Source organism: Lepus europaeus, chromosome 3 (assembly GCF_033115175.1).
Source record: "Lepus europaeus isolate LE1 chromosome 3, mLepTim1.pri, whole genome shotgun sequence".
Taxonomy (NCBI): domain Eukaryota; kingdom Metazoa; phylum Chordata; class Mammalia; order Lagomorpha; family Leporidae; genus Lepus; species Lepus europaeus.
The window spans coordinates 21,771,914-21,798,854 of NC_084829.1; the positions used below are offsets into that span (position 1 = coordinate 21,771,914).

At 45.2% G+C, this 26,941-nt stretch overlaps 1 protein-coding gene across 1 annotated transcript in view; it reads right to left on the reverse strand.

The window, feature by feature from the left end:
* The window catches only part of CDKAL1 (CDK5 regulatory subunit associated protein 1 like 1), a 737,125-nt gene that overhangs the window by 5,545 nt on the left and 704,639 nt on the right, over window positions 1-26,941 (reverse strand). The window lies entirely within an intron of this gene.

The window sequence follows — 26,941 nt, forward strand, 5'->3', positions numbered from 1 at the left end:
TGTGAAGTCCAGCAAATAGTGGGTTCCTCAAGGGCCCTGTCGTTGACGTCCCCTTCACCATGGGCTGATTGGAACCCCAGCCAAGGTAGGGAGGAACAAGTCACAATTCCTTTCCAAGAATGCCCAAACCAACTTGATGTTCTTAATACATAGCTATAGGAGACAGACAAACCATTTCTACAGGGAATCAAGGCCAAATTCATGGAAGGCAGGATTTGTGGCCAGTAGAGTTGCATCGGAATGGTCTAGGGCTACAACCAGACTTAGCCACAGGAGAATGAGAGCCGGAAAAGACAAGGAAGCCATGGTATTCAGCAGACACCTTTCTTGGGACAGGGATTCTCAGCTGGAGCATGTGGCCACTTGGGTGTCCTGTGTTGCAGATTTTTCCCGTATGTACCTGCTTTAGAAGCAGTGCCTCCCCACATAACCCTGACACTTTGAGAGGTGGTGTTGGGAAAGAGGCAGGTGAGAAATACCACATGGAAGGAACAATACAGAGGGAGGAGGGGCAACCTGGAAGCAGGTCACAAAGCGTCGTGCACAACCACTTTGCTTAGCTGATCTTTTTTTTTTTTTTTTCCCACCAAGCTCTCTCAAGTGCCCCTGGTGCACTTGAACTTCTGTGCAGAGAACCGTAAGTCATCACATTTTGCGGAAGCACTGCAATGATTCTTCCACAGGCAGGCGAGGGAATCAGGTGGTAGGTCTTGGCCACGGATGAAGTGGGAGATCACGAGGGCCTATGTTAGGATTATGGCGGAAGGGATGGAAAGGAAACAATTGTTTTTGATACAGAAGCAACAGGATGTGAAATTAGATGAGTGGATAATGAGAGGTACAAAGAACAGGAATGGGGAAATGAAAATAACTTCTACAGTCCAATTTCCACAGGCTAATATTTACACATGATGGCTGTGGAAGAATTCTGGCTTTGACTGCAGAAGACTAATTGCAAAATTAATAAAGCTGCTGGCTACCAGGATAAAGCTAATGACAGTCAAACCATCACTCACTTCTCCACTCCTCGGGGAACTGGGCCGATAACCTGGGGGTCTCCCTGCACTCTAGATCCTTAAACTGACTTCCCCACAGCAGGAGGAGTTAAGCGTGGAGCTCAGTGGTGCACCCAAAGCTGCCCTGGCCCCCGTGAGACAGCTCTCTTATGAGACTGGCTTTCTGCATGATATTTTGGAGTTGGAAACATGTTGCTGACCTTCTATTTTCATGAGAAATAGCTCCAAGGCTGCAAGGGCAGCATTCATACCGATATCGCAATCTTGGCCTCAGGAAAGAACACAGGAGGCAGAGAAAAATGGTGGTTGAACAAGGCGATCCTCTTTCAACAGAGGTCTGGATGTAAAAACAGTGATTCACAGGCTCACAAGACCTAAGGAAGCCAGGTGAGAGCCCAGAGTGCCAGCTTTCAATGCAATAATAAAAGACTCAAGACAGCAGGAAGGAAAGAGTTGCCGCATTTTTCCTCCCCTAGCTGAAGTAGCACAGCCTGGAGAAAGATGCTTGCCTCCCACTTGGGGTAAGTTAAGGGAATTAAGCCCAGACTTTAGACTTGAAACCCAGTACCAGGCCAGTTCACATGAAACCTGGAGCTAGACAGGGCCCTACTACCCCCTGTGTCAGGCCGTGCCTGTGGACTGAGTCTCTGGGCTCTCCTTAGCCAGATGACCAAAGGACCACCTCCACCGCTGCTTTCCTAGACTCTGATAGTAGAGTAAAACACAGCCAGAGGGGAGTTGGAAGGGAAAGTGAGCTTAGGCCTCTGTGTTACAGCTGAGTGCTGGGCTTCCCGGGGTGAGACCCAGCACCAGGTAAAGCCCAAAAGGCATCTATCCCCCAGGCCAGAGTTCCCAGAGCCTATACATCGGCCAGGCAGATGGTGGAGACCTGCACCTTGGTGGGAAAATCTTATTTTGGACCACGTCACTGCCAGTTTCACAAGGACTGGGTTTGCACTCCTGAGACCACACAGGGCCTGGTGACTCAGACTCAGGAAAAGCCCAGGTGCTAGCCTGGGTGGCTCAGGGCCTGCCTCTACCATCATTCCCCAAACCTCAGGCAGACAATGAGTAAGACTTGACTTACAAGGGAGAAGGGCAGGGAAGTGAGCTCAGCGCTTTGGCCTGGCAGCTCACTGCCACTCCTGCAGCAACGAGATCCAGTACCAGACTGAGCCGAGAGGCCCCAGCCCCGTGCCAGTGCTTGAAGACAGAGCACCTAGACCTGAGTACAAGATGAAGACCTGTGCCTTGCTAGGATGGAAGAGTGTTTCGGCTTGCACCACTGTTGAGTCTTGCACTGGGCTGGTACAGATCCGAAAGGCTGTGGCTACAAGATAGAGCTGCAACTCGCCTTAATGCCAGTCAAGGTAGGCCAGGGCATGTCGCCACGCAGCCTGGTGTACATCTTGGAACTCAATGCTGGCAAGGTGGTTGCAGGCATTCTCACAACAACAGGCAGATCTCAACCATACCAGTGCTTGTGGGGGGAGCCTCGGGGAGCCTCGGGGTGCCACTGGCTGATATCCCGGTCAGTATCACCTGTGGTTTCAGTGAGCCTGGATTGCAATTCTATCTAAATGATGTGTGCCTTGGCCCTACCCTGGTCTGTCTAGATGGGCTATGGGCATCATGTCTGACATAGCCGTGCAATGTATATCGATGGTTGCAGGCATTCTCACTCTGTTTCTCCCCCCAGTCCCAGGAAAACGAATCCAGAGAGAGGTTAATTATTTGTTTCAGGGATGAAAAGGTAAATGGTGCCAAGACATCCCATAGAAACATGGGGACCTGTACAGCTCTGCTGGACTCCAGGCTGGTGCTACTGTGACTGCAGCCCTGCTCCTGCCGATGTGGGGATGTAAGTGACACCACGGGCCACTGCTGAGAGCCATTCACCCCTGCTAGGACTGAGACGTGTGCCCCATGCCCCTGCCACTGATTACTGTGGGGGATAATACGGGGAGACTATACTATAGCCTCCAACTGGAACTAAAGCTAAAATAGTCTACCAAACCAACACCTGAACACACGTCTTCAGGAAAAAGCCATTTGCCACAAAGGACACTCATTAAAATTTATAGAAACAACTGATCAGCAGATGTGCAAATATCAACATATGGACAGAGGAAGTATGAAAAAGTAAGGCAGTGTGACATCTCCAGAGAAAAGGAGATTGAGGAAATGCCTGATAAAGAATGCAAAGGGATGACTGTAAGAATTGTCAAACAGATACAGGAGAATATGCACACGCACTTGAATGAATTTAGGAAAACAATGCATGAAATGACTGAGAAAGTCAGCAAAGAGAGCAAGACTTGGAAAAATGAACCAAACAGAAACCTTGGAAACAAAGATATTAATAAGCCAAATTAAAAAAAAATTACAATTGAAAGTCTCAGCAACAGATAAGATCAAGTGGAAGAAAGAATGTCTGAACTTGACGACGGTCTTTTTGAAGTTAGCTGTCAGACTATAACATATAACGAAGAGACACCTATGGGAGCCCATTAAATAAACATAGAAAACCTATTCCACTAACTAATAGCTTAAAAATACCCCAAAGTTGAGAAAGATATGGACATTCGAGTATAGAAGGCCCCTAAGACCCCAAATAGACATGATCAGAAAAGATCCTCACTGCAACGCATCAAAGTCAAACTCTCAAAATTAAAACAAATAGAATTCTACAATCTGCAAGATAAAATTGCCAAGTTATACTTAAGGGGGCACCCTTTAACTAACGGATTTTCTTTCCTTACAGGACAGGAGCGAATAGAATGGTATATTCCAAGTTCTGAAAGAAACCAAACTGCTGCCCAAGGACACCATATCCAGAGAAACTATCCTTAAGGAGAAATGAAGACATCCCCAGACAAGCAAAGAATGGAAGAGCTGATCACCACCCGATCAGCCTTCCGAAAGACGCATAAGGGGGTCATCCATACAGAAGCAAAAGAAAGATACCCACCGTCATGAAAACATGTGAAACTATAAAACCTTCTGGAAAGAGGAGAGGATCCAAGATGTCTGAATAGGAAAAAGACAAGAACGGAGGAGGGACTGCATTCCCAGGGGACAGTGAAAGAGAAGTCTGCAATGGGAAGTCTACAGAATGACTCTTGGAGTGGCAGATAGGGCACAGCCATGCAGCAGAGGGCGGGACAACGCCAGTGGCTCCCGCAGCCAGTGGCTGGTAGGGATGTCATCTTCTCGGAACCAGGGGAGAGGAACCTGTGCCACTGGTGATACTGCCTGTGGGCCACTTTTGTAGTCCCCATTGACTTTGAGCCTGGCCTGGAGGGTTGGTAGGGGGTGGGGTGCCCACTTAGGTCTGATAAGCAAGGGTACCCTGCTCCCCTCCCTTCACTCTATCGAGGCACCAGACTCAACTTGCCCAAGTGGAGCAGCAACTGACCCCTGATGGTCAGGCAGCTGACTTGGGGCTGAGCGTGGCTCCACTGTTCCCTGAGTACTGGGGTAGGTGACGGCAGGGGGTTCTGGATCACACCAAGGTATGCATAGATCCTGTGTGTGGTCATGAGCCTGAGTGGGTAGGGTGCACAGGCTCTGTGGGCTGGTTCACCTTGGCAGAGAGCTCCCTGGTCCGTCACTGAAGGAGCACACACTCTACTAAGCCACAGAGGCATATTTCTAAGAATAAAGCCCTCAGAGGAGAAAACTGCAAGTGTTTCCACAGATGCCTATAAATAAATGTAGAAATATAAGAAACACGGATGAGGAAGACACAACACTTCAATAGTAGAATGTGAAGACAGGAGATGGATGAAATGCCTGAAAAGGATTTCAAAAGAGTCATCATGATTACTCAAAAACGCAGAGAAGCAAATACATGAGTTAAAGAAAACCAAACAGGACATGAATGAGAAATTCTACTGGGAGACAGATATTGAAGAATAATCAAACTAAAATATTAGAAATGAAGAAGTCAATATGTCAAAAAAAATACAGTGGAAATCCTTAACAGACTTGCTGAGTCAGAAGAAAAAGTGTCTGAGTTAGAAATCAGATATCTGGAAATATATCAGTCACATACACACAAAGCAAAAAGAAGGAAAAAATTAGACCAAAAAGTGTTTGAGATTTATGGAGTACCACTTGTTCTCTTTAAATAAATTTTTAAATTATAAAGATTTTTTAAATGACAAGACTAAATCATTACTTATCAATAACTTTGTAAATGGACTATATCCTCAAAAGATATAGATTGTACAGATTAAAATACTCAATGATAAGCTGCCTATAAGAATCTCAATTCAGAGTAGAAGTGCTGAAAGATATTCATGCACAAAAACAAGTAGCTATGCTTATCATCAGAGACCCTGAAACAAAAATTAGACAAAGAAGGCTACTATATAATGACCAAGAAATCAATTCTGAAAGATATAATTATTATAAATGTATATTACTTTATGCCAAAAGCACCCAATTATCAGATCTAAAAGGACAAAAAGGCTCCAATACCATAACTGGGGGGGACTTCAACACAAGCATTAAATGGTACTATAGACCAAATGGACCTAACATTTACAGAAAATTGGACCCAATAGCTGCAGAATACATATTCTTTTCACCAGCACACGGAACATTCTGTAGGATAGGCCATACCTTATGTCACAAAGTCTCAACAAATTCAGAAACATTGGAAAAAACAAATGATGCAGTTTTAATCACAACAGAGTAAAATTATAAATCAATAGCAAGGAAAATTTTTAAATTCCTCAAAACATATATGGGGCCAGTGCTGTGGCATAGCGGATAAAGCCACTGCCTGTGGTGCCAGCCTCCAGTATGCGCACCAGTTTAAGTCCCAGCTGCTCTATTTCCAATCCAGCTCCCTGCTAATGTGTCTGGGAAAGCAGCAGAATATGGCCCAAGTCCTTGGGCCCTCGCTCCCATGAAGGAAACCCAGAAATAACTCCTGCCTCTGCACTGGTGCAGCTCTGGCCATTAAAGCCATTTCAGGAGTGAACCAGTGGATGAAAGATTTATTTCTGTCACTCAAATTCTGACTTTCAAATAAGTCTTTAAAAAAAAATGCATACTGAAACTTACAGGATACAGGGAAGCTTATAGCAATAAGGCTTTACCTCAAAAAAATATTTTACAGATCTCAAGGACCTAGAAAAACATGAATAAACTAAACCCAACAGTATAAGAATTTTTAAAAAGTTGAAGTTATTTTTTAAAAAGGTCAACAAAATTAATAAAGCTGTAGTTAGACTGAGAAAAAGAATCAGAATCAGACGGAAAAGGAAGTATATTAATCTCACAGAAATATAAAGGATCATTAGGGACTATCATGAACAATATATCAATACATGGGAAGCCGAGAAGAAATGGATTCATTTCTGGACTCGACTTCCAAACCAGAAAGAAAACCTGAAAAGACTAATAATGAATAGAAAGACTGAATTAGTAATAAAAAGTTTCCCAACAAAATAAAACCAGGCTGTGATGGCTTCACTTCTACCAAACTTGCAAGGAAGAACTAACAATAGTTCCTCTCAAACTTGAAAGGGAGAAAACCTTCCCAAACTCATGTTACAAGGTCAGTATCACCCTGGTTTCAAAACCAGAGAAGACGGTTGCCCCTCTTCCAGGCCAGCTCTCTGCTGTGGCCAGGGAGTGTGGTGGAGGATGGCCCAAGTTCTTGGGCCCTGCACACCATGGGAGACCAGGATAAGCACCTGGCTCCTGCCATCGGATCAGCACGGTGCGCCGGCCGCAGCGCGCCTACCGCGGTGGCCATTGGAGGGTGAACCAACGGCAAAAAGGAAGACCTTTCTCTCTCTCTCTCTCTCTCTCTGTCCACTCTGCCTGTCAAAAATTAAAAACAAAGACAAAAACAAAAACAAAACCAGAGAAGGACCCAACAAAAAATAACAATGAACCAATATCCCTAATGAATACACAGACATAAAAATTCTCAACAAAATACTATAAACTGAATCCAAGAACACCTCAAAAAGATTCACCATGACCAGGGGCTGCTGCAATGGTTCAATATATGTAAATCAAACATTGTACACCACATCAATCAAATGAAGGATAAAAGTCAAATGATTATCTCAATAGATGCAGAGAAAAGCATTCAGTAGAATTCAACATTCACTCATGATAAAAGCCTAGACTAATTAAAAGGGAGAGGGATTGTACAACACTTATATATGACATATGCACAGCCAACATCATATTGAATGGGGAGAAGCTGAAAACATTTCCTCTATGATGAGAAACCAGACATGGATGTCCACTCTCATTGTTCTTAGTGAATACAACACAGGAGGTTCTAGCCATGGCTATTTAGAAAAGAGGAAGTCAAATTACCTGTGTAGATATTTTATATGTAGAAAAACCTAAGGACTCCATGAAAATACCTAGAACTGACTGATGAATTAAGTTGCAGGATACAAAATAAACACCAATGAGAAACTCACTAAGAAAGAAATTATAAGAGCAATGCCATTCACAATAAATACGAAAAATACCTTGGAATAAATTTAACCAAGGATGTAAAAATTTTTCTCCAATGAAATTTATAAAACACTGATGAAAGAAACTGGAGACGCACAAAAAATGAAAAGATTTCCTATGTCCATGGATCAGAATAATTCTTAATAAAATGTCCATTTACAGGTTCAATGCAATCCCCATCAAAATGCCAATGATATTCTTTATAGAACTAGATAAAACAATCTTTAGTAAAAGGTGAAAGATTTATACAATCTGAAGAGAAACCAGAGTATAATAAAACAATCTTAACATTCACATGGAGCAGAAAGGATCCCCAATAGCCAAAGCATGAGGTAGCACAATACCTGATTTAAAGACATACTATGAGTTACTGTAACCATATATTAAACACGTAAACAGACACATAAATAGCATAAAAACCCCAGCAATGAATCAACCCATCTACAGCCAGCTGTTTCTTGACCAAGGGGCCAAGACACACACCAGGAAACTGACAGTCTCTTTAATAAATGGTGCCGATGAAACTGTATCTCCATGTGTCAAAGATTTAATCTTGCTACTCCTCCCACTCCCAACTCTCACTCTATATAAAAAAATCAACTCCAGATCAAAAAACCTAAATGTAACACAGGCAGCTAGCAAACTACTAGAAAAAAACACAGGGGAAATCCTTCAAAATATCATTGTAGGCAGTGATATTTTTGGAAAAGCCCCTAAAAGCACTTCCAACAAATGTAAAACTAGACAAACAGCACTGTATCAAACTAAGACTACACAGCAAAGGAAACAATAGAGTGAAAAGACAAGCAACAGAAGGGGGGAATATTTGAAACTATTGATCTGACACCAAATTAATCCATATGGAGTTTTTAAAGTTCCTTAACCAAAAAACTATCAATTTAAGAAGTGGACAAAGGATCTAAATAGACATTTCCCAAAAAATGCAAATGGCTAACAAGCATATGAGCAGATGCTCAATATCCTGAGTCATCAGGGAGAAGAACTCCTCACTCTATTATCAGAAAGACAAATAAGGAATTCTGGCAAAGATGGGGAAAAAAGGGAATCTTAATAAACTGTTGGTAGGAGTACAAAATAGTACAGCTATGGTGCAAAACAGGTTCATCAGAAAACTAGGAACAAATCTACCATATAGCCCAGCCATTCCATTCCTGAATATATATATATGTATATAATATATGTATATAACATATGTGTGTGTATTCCAAATTAATGGAAATTAGCACACCAAAGATATATTAGCACTCCAAAGTTCACTGCATCAATATTCAGTGTCCAAGATATGGAATCAAATCTTGCATCCACTGATGGATGAATGGAATATTGTTCAGCTATAAAAAGAATGAAATCCTGCCATATGAAGCAAAATGGGTGAAACTGGAGATCATTATGTTAAGCTAAATAATCCAGACACAAATATCATATGTTGTCTCCCTTATGTAAAAGGTAGAATGGTGATTACTAGAGGTTGTGAGTGGGGGAGGTAGAGGGATGTTGGGTAACATGTACTAAACACAGTGAGATACAAGTAATAGGTTCCAGTGTTTCACAGCATAGTGGGGCTACTGTTGTTAACAATGTAGTATATATTGCATGAGGAGCAGGTGGGCTCTAAACCCAAAGAAAAAGGAATGCTGATTACCTGAAGTGGTTTGTTTATGGTATACATGTGTTAAAATAGCAAATGGCACCCCGTAAAAATGTTCAAGTATGACATTAAAATTTCAAAAAAAACAAAAAAACAAAAACAAAACACAGAGTCCTTCTGTATCTGAAATTATGGAAGGTATTTGAATCCCTCAGAAGCAGCAAGGCTGTCTGACTCTTCTTTGGGTTCTTGGAAAGTAGCATGGCTGCAGATACAAGTAAGTGTTTAAGAATGAATGAATGTACAGCAGACTCATAGAATGACAATTGCTTTAAGTAGCAATCCAACCTCAGAATCAGCCCTTAAGGCATTCTGATCTGGCCGAAAAGCCCAGGGGTAGCATTTCAGGTATGGAAAGCCAAGACACTCTGGTAAAAAATGTCCTACATAAAGGACCCCTGTGGGTGAGACCCCAGTGGAAAGAAGCGGCCACCAAAGGAGGATGTAATTTTCTCTGAAGGGAGGAGATAACTTCCACTTTGTTTATGGCCTTGTCTAAAATACTGATGGAGTTTGTGGACTCAAAAGGCTTCCATAGCCAAGGCAGCTCCTGTTAAGAGCCTTGGGAGATTATTGACATCATACACAAGAGTGTTAATTGTTAAATAAACAAGAGTCACTGTGCATTACCCATGTAGGACCTCTGTTCCCAAAGAGTTGTGTATCATGAGACTTAATTATAAAGCTTGTTTTCAAAAATCACTTCCTTTTAGCGTATTAAATGGAGGATATTATTATATCTCATAAGTTATAGTTATGTCTAAGAACTCACAAAAGATGTATCATCCTTCAGTTCTTAAAGGACAATCAAGTTTCTAAAAAGAAAGGAGGAGGAAGCCGGCGCCGCGGCTCACTAGGCTAATCCTCCGCCTTGCGGCGCTGGCACACCGGGTTCTAGTCCCGGTCGGGGCACCGATCCTGTCCCGGTTGCCCCTCTTCCAGGCCAGCTCTCTGCTGTGGCCAGGGAGTGTGGTGGAGGATGGCCCAAGTGCTTGGGCCCTGCACCCCATGGGAGACCAGGAGAAGCACCTGGCTCCTGCCATCGGATCAGCGCGGTGTGCCGGCCGCAGCGCGCCTACCGCGGCGGCCATTGGAGGGTGAACCAACGGCAAAGGAAGACCTTTCTCTCTCTCTCTCTCTCTCACTGTCCACTCTGCCTGTCAAAAAATTAAAAAAAAAAAAAAAAAAAAGAAAGGAGGAGGAGCAAGGAAGGGAAAAGAGGAAGGGGGAAAATGGCGAAACCATCTTCAGGAAGCAGTAACATAGAACAGCTCTTGTCTAGACTGTTGAGGAACAGTTCTCTTAGTTTTTTTTTAATTCCATTCTTTTTCTTTCTCAGATTAAACAGGAGGGGGAGGGAATATGTTCCTAATGTTGTATTTATGAGGTACATACAAATAGAATGAATGTATACAGAGGTGTGTGTTCCAGGGAGGTGTGTCACCATCAAGAACATGCCTAAGACTTTGGTGATCCATGGGTCATGTGGTGTTTGCAGGGCACTAGTGTACATGAGTCATGAACTGTTGTCTCTAGTAATTAATTAAACCATCACTTTCTAGGATTGGTTCTGCAAGACCAGAACTAAGAGGCTGATTCGTCTCCTAGACTTGAGTCTTTTAACCTTTGCCACTCACAGATGGCTCTGAAAAGTCAATGAAGACCACAGACTCTTTCCCAGGGATGTGTACAGGTGCCCGTGCACACACACGCACAACCACATTCAGTCTGTATAGTACTGCAGCAGAGTCAGAGGTAGCTTCAATCAGCAGTGGATCTAGACTATGTCTCCCCAAAGATACCAATTTAAACAGCTTTTCATGAGTCAACCTACCTTCAGAAGTCTTTTTCTAATCATTTTTAAAGAAATTTTATTTAAAAGGTAGAGAAGAGAATCTACCTCCTGGTTCACTTCCTAAGTACCTGGGAGACAGAAACTCAATCCAGATCCCCCATGTCTGTGGCAGGGATCCAAGTACTGACCCATCACCTTCTGCCTCCCAAGGCTCACATCACAAGGAAGCTGTAATCCACCGTAGAACCAGGACTCAAACCCAAGGCACTCTGATATGGGATGCAGGTATCCAGCATGCTCTCTTAACAGCCACACCAAATACCCACACCTGAGGCCTTCACTTATGTGTGTAACCATGAATACAGAATTAGGTACAGGGTCTTAGAAGGCGTCGCACAAAGCAAGAGGTGCTGAAACCCCAGCTCCACTAGGGAAAATTCTACCCTGCCCTTGGCACCTGTGCAGAGTGCCTGCAATTTGAGAAGCTGCTGCTTTGATTAGTGGTCAGGTTGACCCAGGCAGGGGTAGGGGAGTCTTAAAGCATTAAGCACTAGCTTTGGGTTTATATACATGTTGCTCCACCAAGCTATGGTTCAGAGAATGTGTCTGTGCTGTCAGCCTGAAAACAAAAATCCCTCCAAAATCCCTCTGACATTTGATGACAACTTCATAAGATACCTTCTTCTCTGCCAACTCATTTGCCATAAAATTTTGCTCAAAACATCAAAGTTACCTATTAAACTATGGGAGTGGATTACCAGTAGTTGCTTTCGAAGTAGGCGAAGTTTTCTTTCTGGCTCTGAATAATTTGAACATAACTGATCCACAGAAGGGGTTCTGGAGCCGCCCTCCTGTTGCTAGTGGGCAAACCAAACGTCCGCTTTGAGACATCATTTTTAAGAGCTAGAAACTGGGGCTGGCATGCAGCGCAGGGGTTGAGTCATCCCTCAGGATGCACACATCCCCTATCAGAGTACCAGTTTGAGTCCGGGCTACTGTGTTTCTGATCTAGCTTCCGGCTTACGTGCACCCTGGGAGGCAGCAGTTGAGTTATGGTAGACGGACAGACACCCTAGCAAGAGTCAGGTACTCTTGTTAGCTTTTATGACCACAGGCTTTCCCCTCTTGTAAATTTCACTGCTCCCTTAAGTAATTTCTAAATCCGCTTACTTGCTAACTCTTAAATATATTCTAATTTTCAAAAATAGACCTTTTCCAATCCTGTGTAAGTAAGCAATGTGTTACAGCAGAACCCAGTGTATACAATAAGAAAACTTTGGTGTTCAGAAACTTCAAGGATCAGATTTCAATAGTTAAGAGGAAGGCAGAGCAAGCTAGAGGCTAAGATCCTCCACCAGTCGGCTCCCCACAAATACCAATTTGAACAGCTTTTCTCGAGTCAATCCACCTTCAGGAGAGCCGGGGAAGCCAGGGAAGAGGCCATGATGCCTGGTCTTGGGGCACTGAAGAAGGCAGGAAGCAACGTGCTGGCTGCCCCACCTCTCCCCATCCCCAAGCAGCAGAGTGTGGAGAGAGACACCTCCTGCCTTGGGCATGGAGAGGGGGTTAAGTCCAGGCCTAGTACCAGGCTTGCCATGGTAACACCTTGTGCTGAGCAGAGCCCCACAACCCCATGCCCCAAAGCCAGGACCTGTGGACTGAGCCTCTGGACCTGAGTTAGCCAAGACACTGCCTCCGGCACCCCTCCCCAACCTCGGAATAGAGGAAGACCCCCACTCACTGCTGGGTGGGGCAGGAAAGCGAGCACGGGGCTGGATGTCTCAGAGCACAGAGATACACAACAGCCTTATACAGAAGGGAACTATGCACATAGCCTCTGCCGTCTGCCTGCCGAGATCGGCCCTGAGCCAGGCGGGCTTCGCTTGGCAGGGAGGGGGTAAGCAGGAGGGCCCTGGCAGTCACCTCATGTCAGACACCTGAGGTGTCCACCCCTGGAGAACCCTGGGGCCCCTGCAGCCCTAAGCTTGGGGAGCTGCTGCCACTGCAGGGCCCAGGAGGAAGAGCCCAGCCCATGCTGTGTATCCTTTGCACCGAGCCATGGTGAGACCCCACCCGCCCTGTGGCCCTGTGAAGCAGCTGCTCCACAGACTGAGCTCTGTAAGCCAGCCGGGAGGTCTTGCCCACCCGCCTGTGGCCCCAGGGAGAACGTGGGTGGCACACACTGAGCAGTCTGCACAGGCCCTCAGAAAAAAGTTGCATGGCCATCTCCCACCCCGTTGCTGTTGCAGAAGCAGCTGGCTGGCCAAACCCTCATCCAGGGACGGAAGCAACCGGGGAACAACCCTGACAGGCTCAGCACACGGATGAGTGGCCCCACCTATGTCTCCAGGAAGTGACTGAGTAGTCTTTGCTGAGTGGCCCTTGGAAGCAACTGGGTGGCTCTGCCTACCCTCCGTTGTTCCTAAGAACCAGCTGGCAGCCTGTGTCAGAAGCTTAACCTACTGAGACTCTGAGAAGCAGACACGTGGCCCTGACATCCATCCTGCACCCCAGGAAGCAGCTGGGCAGAGACCTCCCTGGGCAGGTTGGCCCCCAGAGGGCCTGTGAAGTTACCTGTGCAGCCTTTAAACACTGCCAGGTGTCCCACATGGGCACGCTGCTGTGTGTCCCACTTGGGCACGCTGCTGTGGTCCAGCCCTTCTGCAGCCCTCCAATACTGACAGGCAGCCCACGTTGCTACTGTGCACATTGTACTGCATTTACAGGACCACATCCCGGCGCACCACGCACAGAGCTGCCAGTGAACTCTCTCCACATAAGGAAGTTGCATCCCAACAGGCAATGTATCCCACAACCCCTGCAGCCTGGGACACCGAGCTATGCTAGACACCACCAGTGCTGCATACAGCTGAAGAAGCTGTGTAGACACTATGCTGAAGTGCCTACCTGGAACCAAAGTCAACACAGTATATCCAATCAACATCCCAGGCCACCTCCAGCACATTTACTAGCAAAGAGATACCCTGCAGTATTGGTAGAAGCAACTGATTCAGGAGATGGCACAAAAACCCACATAAGGACCCAAGAAGCATGAAAAAGCAAGGTAATGTGAAGTCGCCAGGAGAACACAATAATTCTCTAGTAACAGACTACAAGGAAATGGAAATTAACTAACTGGCTGACAGAGAATTTAACACGATGTCATTAAGGAAACTAAATGAGACACAAGAAAATATAATGTATTCAATGAAATTAGGAAGAAGGCAACTCATAGGGCACCATTTAGCAATTTTCATTATAGGTATTCCAGAAGAAGAGAAAGAAAAATACATAGAAAACTTATTGAATGTGCAATAATTTCCAAACACTTTCCAAATCTTAGGAAGAATATAGAAATCCAAGTCTAGGAAACCCAAAGAACTACTAGTAGATTGGATCAAAAAGGACCCATTCTGAGGCATATTATAATCAAACTGCTATGTATAAAAAAATTCTAAAAATATCAAGATAATCAAGAGAGAAAGCGTCAAGTGTGTCCAGTCATTTATAAAGGAAGCCCCATGAAACTAACAGCAGACTTCTCAGTGGAAATCTTACAGGCCAGGAGAAAACAGGATGACACAGACCAAGTCCTGAAGGGGTGGGGGGAAGAGTGGTGGAACAGCATAAAAATCTGCCAGCCAAGAACACTATACCCAGCAAGGTTATCCATCAGAAATGGAGACATAAAAACTCTAAGGAGGGGCCAGCATTGTGGCGTAGTGGGTAAAGCCACTGCCTGCAGTGCCAACATCCTATATGGGTGCTGGTTCGAGTCCGGCTGCTCTGCTTCTGATCCAGCTCTCCGCTATGGTCTGGGAAAGCAGTGGAGGATGGCCCAAGTCCTTGGGGCCCTTGCACCCACACAGGAGACTGGGAGGAAGCTCCTGACTCCTGCCTTTGGGTCAGTGCAGCTCAGGCCATTGTGGCTAATTGGGGAGTGAGTCGGGATGGAAGACCTCTCTATGCCTCTGCCTCTCTGTAAGTCTCCCTTTCAAATAAATAGATAAATCTTAAAAAAAAAAAAAAAAATTCCATGGAAGCAGCAAAACCTGAAGGAATTCATCACTTCGAGACTGGCCTACAAGAAGTGCTTAATGCAGTCCCACAATGGAAGCGAAAGACAACCACCACTACCATGAAAACCATGAAAGTACCCATCTCACTGGTAGAGCAGATACAGAGAAAGGGAGAAAAAAAACTAATACATACTTCTACTTTTGTGATGGATTTCATTTGCTATGTATCTAGTTAAAGATATTTCTAGTATTGGGGCCAGCGCTGTGGTGCAGCGGGTTAAAACCCCAGACTACAGTGTCAGCATCCCATATGGGTGCCGGTTTGAGTCCTGGCTGCTCCTCTTCCAACCCAGCTCTCTGCTATGGCCTGGGAAAGCAGTAGAAGATGGCTCAAGTCCTCGGATCCCTGCACCCACGTGGGAGACCTGGAAGAAGCCCCTGGTTCCTGGCTTCAAATCAGCTCAGCTCTGGCTATTGCAGTCATTTGGGGAGTGAGCCAGTGGAATGGAAGACGTCTCTCTCTCTGGCTCTATTTCTCTCTGTAACTACTCGGTCTTTCAAATAAATAAAATAATTCTTTTAAAAAAAGACATTTCTTACATTAACTTATGGCTCTCTATTTTTTTTTTTTATTCATTCGGTTTTGACATCAGGGTTACACTGGTCTCTTAAAATGGGTTGCAAAGCATTTTATCCTTCCCTATTTTCTGAAAGAACACATTGTGCTACTAAAAGTCTTTAAATGTTTTGTAGAATTCACCAGTGAAACCATTTAGGCATTTAGCTATCTCTGGGGGGAAGATTTTTAAAGTGAATTTAATTTCTTTCTTTTCTTAGGTTTATTTATTTGAAAGGCTGAGTTACAGAGAGAAAGGGAGAAACAGAGTTTCCATTCACTGGCTCACTCCCCATATGGGCACAACAGCCAGGGCTAAACCAGGCCAAAGCTAGAAGCTTTTTCCAGTTTTCCCATGTGAATGCAGGGGCCCAAGCACTTGGGCTATCTTCTCTTGCTTTCCTGGGCACATTAGCAGAGAGCTGGACAGGAAGAGGAGCAGCTGGGTCATGAACCAGTATCCATATGAGACACTGGCATTGCAGGTGGTGGCTTGACTGGCCCTGAATTTAATTACTTTTCTTAAACACATATAGTGCTACTCAAAAGGTTTTCTTTCCATGTCATTTTTCTGAATTTGTGTTTTGAAGAAATGTGTGCATTTCAGACAGTTGCCAAAATCCTTAAGCAAAATAAGAGTTGAGCTACCCTATGATGTAGTAATCCCACCACTGGGAAATGAAATCAATCTCTCAAAGAAACATCTGTAGTCTCATGTTTATTGTAGCACTATTCACAATCATAAAGATGTGGAATCAGCCTAAGTGAATGAATTTAGAAAAGGTAATACTATTCAGCCATCAAAAAGACTGAAATGCTATCACTGGCAACAACACGAATAAACCTAGAGGACATTATGTTAGGTGAGATAAATCAGGCACGACAGACTAACACCACATGATCTTTCTCATATGTGGAATCTAAGAACGGCTGCATCAGTTGAGAGTAGAACACGGGTTATCAGAAGGTGGTAATGGGAAAAGGGCATGGGTAATAGGGAGTAGTCCTTCAATGGGCAGAGTGTTAGTTAAACGAGAAGAACAAGCGTCATCAGGAGGCACACGGTACGAGCAGTGGACGTGGGTTTTGAGTTCTGCCAGACCTGACACTGAATCAAACTTCAGACAGCCGTGAGATCTCAGGCCTGCATATACCAACACAGCAGATAATGTGCTCAGAATCCAGGCAGAGGGCGTGGGGGACAGGAGGTTGACTACAAAGGCTGCTAAAGGAATGCAGCTTGAAGGCCAGGGTCTGCACATCACTCACCCCAGGACAGAGTTGATGATGTCCTGTCCTGAGCATGGTGTCCCCTCCCCTCCCCCCACCAAGCACTAACCATAGGAAAGAAGTGCCGGCCACTATGCAGTTGGCACCTCTCACTTGCTGGCTCTTACTCCCAGCCTCCTCCTGTTACTGCTTTCTTGGACCTAAACTCCGACAGGACCTGCAATAGGAAATCCTCTCACCCACTGGCACCTTGTGTTGGCCTGCATACCCTGTCTACTGGTCCCCGACCTGGAACACAGCAACAGTGGTGGATGTCCTGCTTACCAGCATCCTGCACAACCCTGTGCCTGCTCCTCCCAAGCAGACCTGGCCTTACCCTCCACTGGATGCCCTGGGTCTGGGATAGGGCAGATGGATAACAGCATTTCTATCTGTTCCTTAATACTATGTATTAACATTTGTGTAGACGCAAATATTCTTTTCCTAATGAGTGGCTATTTACTTACTGTATTTCTATGCTTTGAATATTTGCCCCCTCAAACGCAGGAGTTTAGTCTCCAAAGTTTTATGTTAATGGTACCAAGAAAGTGGAAACCGGATACGATGATGGCATTTGGGGGTGGTGCTTCTGGGAAGTGAGTAGACTGGATTAGGTTGTTGGGTTCGAGCTGCCATGGTGAATCCCAGTGGCTTCATAAGAGAGCTAGAGATAGACACATGCACTCCCTGCCCCTTGGGGACTTGGCCACCATGAATGCCACCACCGGAGGCTGCTCAAAGATGGACTGTCAGCCTTTAGAACCACAGCTAAATAAACCCCTTCTATTTATTTATTTATTTATTTGAAAGGTGGAGTTTCAGAAAGAGAGAGAGGTCTTCCATCGCTGGTTCACTCCTCAAATGGCCACAACAGCCAGAGCTGGGCCAATTCGAAGTCAGGGTCCAGGACTTTCCTCTGGGTCTCCCACTGGGTGCAGGGGCCCAAACGCTTGGGCCATCCTCTACTGATTTCCTGGCACATTAGCAGAGAGCTGGATTGGAAGAGGAGCAGCTGGGACATGTGCCGGCATCCCTGTGCCGCAGGTGGAGGCTTAGCCTACTATGCCACAGCACCAGCCTCAAACCTATTTCTTTATAAAGAAACCTGATCAGGTGTTATACTAATGAAGTGTTCACTAAGACATGTATTTCTTCTTAGATTGTCAAGTAAGAGGGACACAGAGTCACACATCACCAGTATTACATGATATGAACAAAAAAGGGGCTACTGGGGGAAATGTGCCAATATAGAAACAGCATGCTATATTCGTTCTCTATTGCTACTTTATCAAATTACCACAAACCTTTTTAGCAATATAAGCTTGCTCTCTTAATTCTGGAGGTAGGAAGTGATGGAACAAGGACATAAGCCTCAGCCATTTTAAGTTCTTGTGACCCCTGCCTTCTTTCAAGATCCCAATTCAGTCCCACACACTATAGTTCCCACTTCACCCCCTGTGTTCTTCCCCAGGTTTGGAAGCCAAACTTGAAGAACTGTATGGAGAATTCACCTCCACCGACTGCCCCCCACCCCCACCCCAGCCTACTTGAGATATGAAAAAGCCCAGCCCCTGGGGGTCTGGGCCCTCTGCCATGTGTGTGGTCTGCATGCACATTGGCAGTTGTTTGACCTCTGTGAGTTTCTTTGAATAAACTTGGTCTGGCTGCAAGTTCATATTCTGTCTCCTCTGTTCTGTGCATGAGAGCTCGCCCTGTCTTTTGAGTCGCTCACCCAACTCAAGAGGTGTCAGTGGTGAAGTGGACACGAGCCTTGGCTTTAGTCAAACTAAGTATGGCCCTACAGTAATACAAATAAATAAGAAAAAAATGCTGCATGACTGTTCAAATGACCATCAGGCTCGCTGTTTCCGCCTAGTAGTGTTTACACACTTTCCATGCCACCGAGTCTCGTCTCAGAGGCAATCACGTGATCTCATGTTTGCCTACAGAAGGGGCATTCCAGGAAAGCCAGCCTCGGGACATGCAGAGACATTTCAATGCCTGCCTGCACTTCTGAGCCGCGTGGACACTTTGTCCGTGTGACCTGTGCATGGCACATGGCTGAGTTGTCTCAGACGCATGCGCACGTGCATGTGTGCGCGTGTGCACACACACACACACACACTTGATACGCCCCATATTAGAACACATGGCAAGATGTGTCTTGATGAGGAACAGTTGGTCTGGTTCTGTTCAAATAAAAGATATCCCTATAAGAGAGTTGCCACCTGTCTTCCCATCTTGCAGCGCAGCTTCTAAATGAGTTCTCCCATCCCTGGCACCAGCAGGTGTTGCCAGCTCCCTTCCCGGGATTGACAGAGGACCACATCCCTGTGCCGCCCATCGTTACCAGACACCAAGGCATAGATGAGACTGCGGGTGCTCAGCTGCTTTTCCCCATTATTCTTCCAGATATTCCCCAGACTGGGAGCATCCTAGTGTCATGTGAGTAGCAGTGCCCAATTACCTCCCGACCAAAGATGTTAGCTAGTCTTTTCTCATTCTGGAAGTCTGTGTCAGAAAGGTGTTATATGCAGAGCCCATCAGCGTTTCAGGCACACTGGAATGTAACAGGATCAACAAATCCAAGTTGGAATTAATTACGCCTTTTCATTTATTTCGGGAGAGCATTTACGTTTTAAGACCTCTGTCACACAGTCCCATGATGGGAGCGCAATGCTGTCAGCCTTTCTGTTATCATTTTGGGGCATGAGCAATTCTGCATCAGACGTAAGCCACATCAAAGTCTTCCCTCATCTCCAGGAACCTCACGTGTGCAATCGCTATCAAGTCATTAAAATTGTGAAGAAAAAACATTAAACTTGACGATACGCACATAAGAAACCACTAATCTTAATATTATGGATGGGTTTTTATCTTAGTTCGGTGATAGCGAAAACAAACAGAGGGCTCTGCTAATAAGGCAGAACATACATTATTAAACTATCTACCGTGTGATCAAATGCATTTCTGAATAATCTTGCCTTGACGGCTACCAAAGGAATAGATCAGACGTGCCCCTCATGGTCCCGGTGACCCCTCTCTTTGAGAATGCCCAGCCCTCAGACTTGAACTGTGCCAAATGAAAGAAAGAGATAATCAAATCAAAACCCAAGTGTGGCATCTGCCCATCACCTAATTATTAACTTTCTGTAAGACCACGTTTCATCTGACTCAAGAGATATGAAAACAACTCTTCAGCTCTGAGCTTCCTTTAATGGATTCAAAACATTTTCTTATGTGTAAATTTTTCTCACGGGTCTCTCAGAGGCACTGTTAAAGCCTGAATTGCAAGCTAACAGGGATGAAGAGAAAACTGTTTGATAGCTCATATCTCCAGATAAATTAAGTTTTAGAACAGGCAATTTTTTCCCCCTTGATTGAACCTGAACATGGAGGGTATGCAGGAAACCTACTGAAACCATTTATGTGACTGATTGATGCCACGAGATCTTAAAACATGCATTATTGGGGCTGGTGCTGTGGTGTAGCAGGGTGTACCGCCATCTGCAGTGCCGGCATCCCACATGGGCACCGGTTCAAATCCCGGCTGCTCCACTTCCAATCCAGCTCCCTGCTAATGCGCCTGTGAAAGCAGCAGAATATGGCCCAAGTCCTTGGGCCCCTGCACTGACACCGGAGACACAGAAGAAGCTCCTGGTTCCTAGCTTTGGATTGGCCCAGCTCTGGCTGTTGAGGCCATTTGTGGAGTGAACCAGTGGGTGGAAGATCTCTTTCTCTCTCTCTGACTCTCTCTCTCTTTCTGTGACTCTGCCTTTCAAATAAATAAATAAATATTTTTTTAAAAAGAACCCACGCATTATGCAGTGCAGTTACATCCTCAGGAGAGAACCTCAAAATCTCTTAATTTTGAAAAGTTTGCTTTGAATACAAAACTGTCTCCTTATCAGAGAGCTAGCTCTGTCACAGTGCATCTGAATCCCCAGAGTATAAACTGAGTATCCTCTATGGGCACCCACAACATGAGCTGTGGTCTCAGTCCTCGATGACAAGGAGCCAAGGGAGCAGGCCCCTCAGTCTCCTTAATGCCTTCACAATACTCCAGCTGTGGGCTTCTCTCTGAGTACCTCCATCTTTGGTATTCTTGACTTTTCTTTAATTTAAAACCAAACATCCATTCAAATGAACTTGCACTCTCACAGTGTTGGCCTGATACATTTACCAAAATAAGGGAGGGTGTTAGAATAGAAGCAGCAGATCTAGAATTAATAACACATTACAGGGGCCGGTGCTGTGGCTTAGCGGGTAAAGCCACTGCCTGCAGTGTCAGCATCCCATATGGGCACCGGTTCAAGTCCCGGCTGCTCCTCTTCCGATCCAGCTCTCTGCTATGGCCTGGGAAAGCAGTGGAGGATGGCCCAGATGCATTGGAAACCTGGAGGAGACTCCTGGCTCTTGGCTTTGGATCAGCACAGTTCCAGCTATTGTAGCCATTTGGAGAGTGATCCGATGGATGGAAGATCTCTCTCTTGACTTTCTCTCTCTCTCTCTCTCTCTCTCTAACTCTGCCTTTCAAATAAATATCTTTCTCTTTGAAGAAACAAAATGAACAATAAGAAGGATGTAAAAATGAATGTGTTTCAGCTACAAAAAAGTAAAAAAATTTTTAAAAATTAAGACAAGTAAAATAATAAAATCTGTTTTTAAAATGCCTTGGATTAATATTTAAAATCATCCCATTTGGAGTATTTATGAATGAATGAATGAATGAATAACAGCCAAAAACATATGTGTGCCTGTATATATGCACAAATGTGCACACACACGCACACGCACTCACAAACACACAGAGTGAGTCTTGCCATAAAAGGAATCCAGGGGACACACACCCAGAACTACGAAGCCTGCCACTACAGTGTTCAAAACAGTGGCAGAAATCTGAAGCCCTTAATTCCAAATTTATGGCTGGAGACAAGCATTAGCACCGACCAAAGCTGCTCCCCGGGTGTGGCAAAGCTGAAGAAAGAAAAAGTGAACTGAGTCAAGATGCTTCACTGGCGGTGAATGCCCTTCAATAATCTCCTAGACCACAACCATGGAGTGCACATGGAAGCGCTGAACAAGGATGCCGATGACCCTAACAACCGGGTATATTCAAGTTCATCTTTAAGTTCTCAATCCAACTCAAAATAAATACTCGTCAGGGTTTCCTACCAACCAGGGAACCATGAGAATGTGTCGGCAGATGTTTGGTTTGTGTTTTAAATGAAAAAAAAAAAAAGACATATCTGATGTTAAGTGTTGTAACGCGACTTTCCCATCCCATTCTAAGGATAATTTTCAATGACACTGGAAACATGATTTTTGCATGTTTCCATGCACTGCATACAGGAGATGGCACTGCTTTGTCACAGAGTTTCATAAATGAGGAGCTAACATGCAAAGGTCACCATCATGGTTACTCAGCTTGAAAAGTGCAGATAAACTAGTTAAGAAAATTATTCAGTATGATTACATTAAACTCAAACATCTGAAGAAACTTCACATCTCTACCGATTTTCCTATCATTTCCAAAGTTCCCATGTGCATTCTACCAAAAAATCCAGACCAAGGTTCACCCATGCGATTTCTATGTTGAATGGAGATTATTTTTAAAAAAGGAAAAAAAAAATCATGGTTCCAATGAAAGTCACTTTTTTTTTTTTTTTTTTTTTTTTTTTGGACAGGCAGAGTTAGTGAGAGAGAGAGAGAGACAGAGAGAAAGATCTTCCTTTTTTTTTCTGTTGGTTCATCCCCCAGTAGCCGCTATGGCCAGCATGTTGCGGCCGGCATGCTGCGCCGATCCGAAGCCAGGAGCCAGGTGCTTCTCCTGGTCTCCCATGGGGTGCAGGGCCCAAGCACTTGGGCCATCTTCCACTGTCTTCCCAGGTCACAGCAGAGAGCTGGCCTGGAAGAGGAGCAACCGGGACAGAATCTGGCACCCCAACCAGGACTAGAACCTGGGGTGCCAGCGCTGCAGGCAGAGGATTAGCCTAGTGAGCCGTGGTGCCGGCCCCAATGAAAGTCACTTTAAATAACTGGAAAGAAATTCATATCAAAAGATTGAATGATTTATCAACTACAGTTATGAAGCATGGTAGGCAGCTGTGGCCACGGCCCCCAACAATCTTTGCCTCCTGATATTCACACCCTTGTGTAAAGCCTCCCTCCTGACTTTAGGCTGAACTCACTGGCTTGCATTTAATTAATGACACTTGACATCAGGGAGGAGCTGTCACTTCTGAAGTTAGGTTACAAAAAGCTGTGGCTTCCATGTTTCTCACGTTCTCTGCTGGCCATGCTGTGAGCTTGCTACGTGAAGCAGAAACCCACATGAGAAGGAATTGAGGGAGGCCTCTGAGCAACAGCCTGCAAAGGGCTGAGCCCTCAGCGTAAGAACCCACCAGGAACTGAATCCTACTATTACCACACGATGGGGCCTCACCAGTCGGGCATTCAGATGAGGCTACAGCCCTGGCTGCCTCCCCGATGGAGTCCAGTGAGAGGCAGTGCTTCTAGAAGCGCTCAGCTAAGCTGCACCCAGATTCTAATGCGTGGAAATGGTGAGGCAGTAAGTGTAGTTTCAAGCCGCTGGGTTTTAGGTTAATTCGTTACACAGCAATAGGTAACTAACACCAAAAGTTACCAAGCAGAGGGTTAGAAATCAATCCCTGCACACATGAAAACTCGATTTATAACAGATCTATTTCAGATCAGCAGGAAAGATGGATTTTTCAATTAAAATGTCTTAAAACAATTGGTTATACACACATGGAACTTAATCCCTACCTACCATGTTTAGAAATCCATTTTAGGTAGATTAAATACTCAGCAAAGGCAAACTGGAAAAATTTTAGCAGACAAAATGGGAGGAAAATCTAACTACAAAACAGGGACTTGCTCCTTAATTCAAAAGTTCTAAAGGATACCAAAGAGAGGTTAAAACAAGCTGCAAACTGGGAAAAGGCACTGGTTTCATATACAGCTGACTTCAGACTATATAAAGAAATGATCACCATCAATAAAAAGACACCAAACCAGCAGAAGAAAATGGACAAAAGACTTATACAGACTCCTCACTGAAGAGGAAACCTGAACAAATTAATAAAGGAAATATATATTCAACCTCATCTGCAATTAGAGAAACACCAGTTAAAAACACGAGATAGCAATTCACAGACATCAGGTTAAAAACTAAACAGTTTAATGGCATCAAGTGTAGGTGGAGTCAGTGGGAAGCCGGAGCAGTTGGATACTGCTGCTGGTGACAGGGCCATTCACACAGCCCCCTGGGCACCAGCGGGTGTCCAGTCAAGCAGGGAAGTAGGACCAGTGGCACCCAGGAAAACGGAAGCTGTGCACAGCAGACAGCCCAGCGATGGCGCTCCTAGGTCCATCAGCCAGACTCGAGAAAATGCTACAGACAAGTGACAGCCTCGAGTCCCCATCACCTGGCAGAGTGTGGACTGGAGATGGCGGTGGAAAAGAAATTGAACAAAGAGAGAAAAAGTGGCCCCGGGATGTGGTGCTCAAGACCTGCTGGGCTGGCTTCCTAAAAGCTGAACTCTCCACGCTGTGGATCAGCCTCTTTGTTTTTCCTGATGGGCCCCAGTACCCCCACTACCTTTTCCTTCACCACCCCTCCGTTCCTAAGTGTCCCCTGCCCACGTCACACCCCACCTTGTTTAAAGGATGGTCAGTATGGAAGGCAGTTGGGACACGAACAGCCATATCGCACGTCTTCTGGTTTACACTTGGCTTTTATGGGCTAAAATCAGGGCCTGTGTCCGTTTCCTAGGGTTGCTCTAACAAACTGCCATCAACTGACTGGTTGAGAGCAACACAGATCGATGATTTTACACTCTGGAGCTCAGAAGCCATAGGTAGGTCTCACTGGGGTAAAACCAAGTGCACTGTCAGCCTCCTGGAAGCTCCAGGGGAGAGTCCGTTCCCATGCCATTCCAGCTTGGATCCCTCGGCTCATGGCTCCTTCGAAGCCAGCTTTCCCATTACTCTGAGCCCAGATCCCCCTGCCATCCGCACTCACTTTTTCAAGAGTTCTGTGGTGACATTGGGCCTACCCGAGCAATCCAGGGCCATCTCTGTACGGCCACCTGACATAGTCACCCGTTCCAAGGGCTAGGATGTGGACATCACTGAGCGGCTGTTACACTACTATCACAGCCACTACAGTGAAAATGATGGGTTGCTGGGTACGACAATACCTCAGAAAAAGAACCCAGAGCTCCCCAGTACTTGGCAACCCTTCACAGAAGAGACTATTCTAGCCAAGCTCTCAACTGAAGCAATTTGAAAAACCTTAGACTTTTTCAAATTTTTAAGCTGAGTGAACTAGAAATTTTCATTTTTGGTTCTACTGATGTCTAGATTCTTTTTACTAGATTGAGCCCTTCCAGTTCTACAACTCAGTATGTAAAAGTAAGACAGTGAGTTACAGAGCTGCACGGGTGAGATCGACAGTTAAAGCTGGGTGTGATTCCTTGTGGGGATATATAAACAGGGTGGAAAGATGTGCACATGACAGGCAGGCAGACTGAATACATCAGTGGTTCTAACTCTTCTCACTTCCTTGTAGTGTTCCCCTGGGCTTAGCCTTGTGACTTATTTGGTCATTGGGATGTTATCAAACATGATGCATGCAACGTCTTGAAACGCACTTGTGCAAACCTACTTGCAATTCTCCCTCTGCCTTTTAGCAGGAGAATATGTTCCAGTTGGCCTGTTACAGGATGAGACAAGTGGAGCAGAGCCAGTTCACTCAGTTCACCTCACCTGAAGCCATTGAGATGCACCAACTGCCAGCCGAACCCCAGACATGTCAGTGAGCCCCACCGAGGCTGGACAGGCTGTTCAGCTACCCTAGAGTTGACTACAAATTAGTGAGTGAGATGAGCTGAGATCAGTGGAGTCCTACTGGGGTTTTGTGGCTGTTTGTCATGGGGCATGTATGGTGGCAGTGGATTACTGATACACAGGATGGCCAGATATGTGCTCCAGTAATCCTTTTAGTGAACAGATATGTCTATGTCTCCAGAACAAATTCATTCATTCACCAGACCTTGCTGAACATTTGCTCCATGCCTGGTACTGTTCTCGTCATTAAGGACACAGAATCAAAGTCCTACCACTTATGGGGTTTCCATTTAGTAACTGTAGACAAACACATGAATGGAGAGGGTGTTGTGGCACGGCAGGTTAAACCACCACTTGGGATGCGCACATCTCATGCTGGAGTGCCAGTTAAACTCTCGGCTGCTCTGCTTCCAAACCAGCCTCCTGCTACTGAATGTCTCCAGTGCTTGGGCTCCTGCCATCCACATGCTGACTCAGAGGAAGTTCTGGGCTCCTGGCTTTGACTTGGCCCAGCCCTGGCTGTTGTGGCCATCTGGGGAGTGAACCAGCAGATGGAAGATCTCTCGATCTCTCTCCTCTCAAACAGAGTGAGAGGAGCTGTGCAGGATGGTGGAAGGTGTGATGTTATTGAAGGTTACCCAGGATGATCTCACTGACAAGGCTGTGCTTCAGCACAGACGTGAATCAAGTAGATGACAGAGAAGTCGTAAGGGCATCTAAGGTAAATGCAGTCTAAGCAGAGGGATCAGCACTGGGAAAGCACACACCTCCCGAGGGGTGCACCTGGTGTGTTCATGTTCAGGGAGCATCATGGAGCCAGTGTGGCATCCAGTGTGCCCAACAGGAGAAAAGCCAAGACAACACCTTGCAGGCCATGAAAACATGGGCAGTCTTTAGCTTTCAATCTGAACACACCAGGATACCCTTCATGGTGGTTTTTTTTAGGGGAAAAAAAAGTGAATGTTTTACTGAGATAAAAACAAATAACATTAGCAACTTTAAAGCAAACAGTTCAGGTTCATTTATCATATCAACCACATTAAACACCTTGATCATGTTTACCATGTTGTGTGGTCACCATCATCTATTTCCAAACTTTTTCCCCAAACAGAAACTCTGTAATCATTAAGAAATAACTCCCCAACCCCAGCACCAGGTCCTCATAAACTCTAACCTACTTTATGT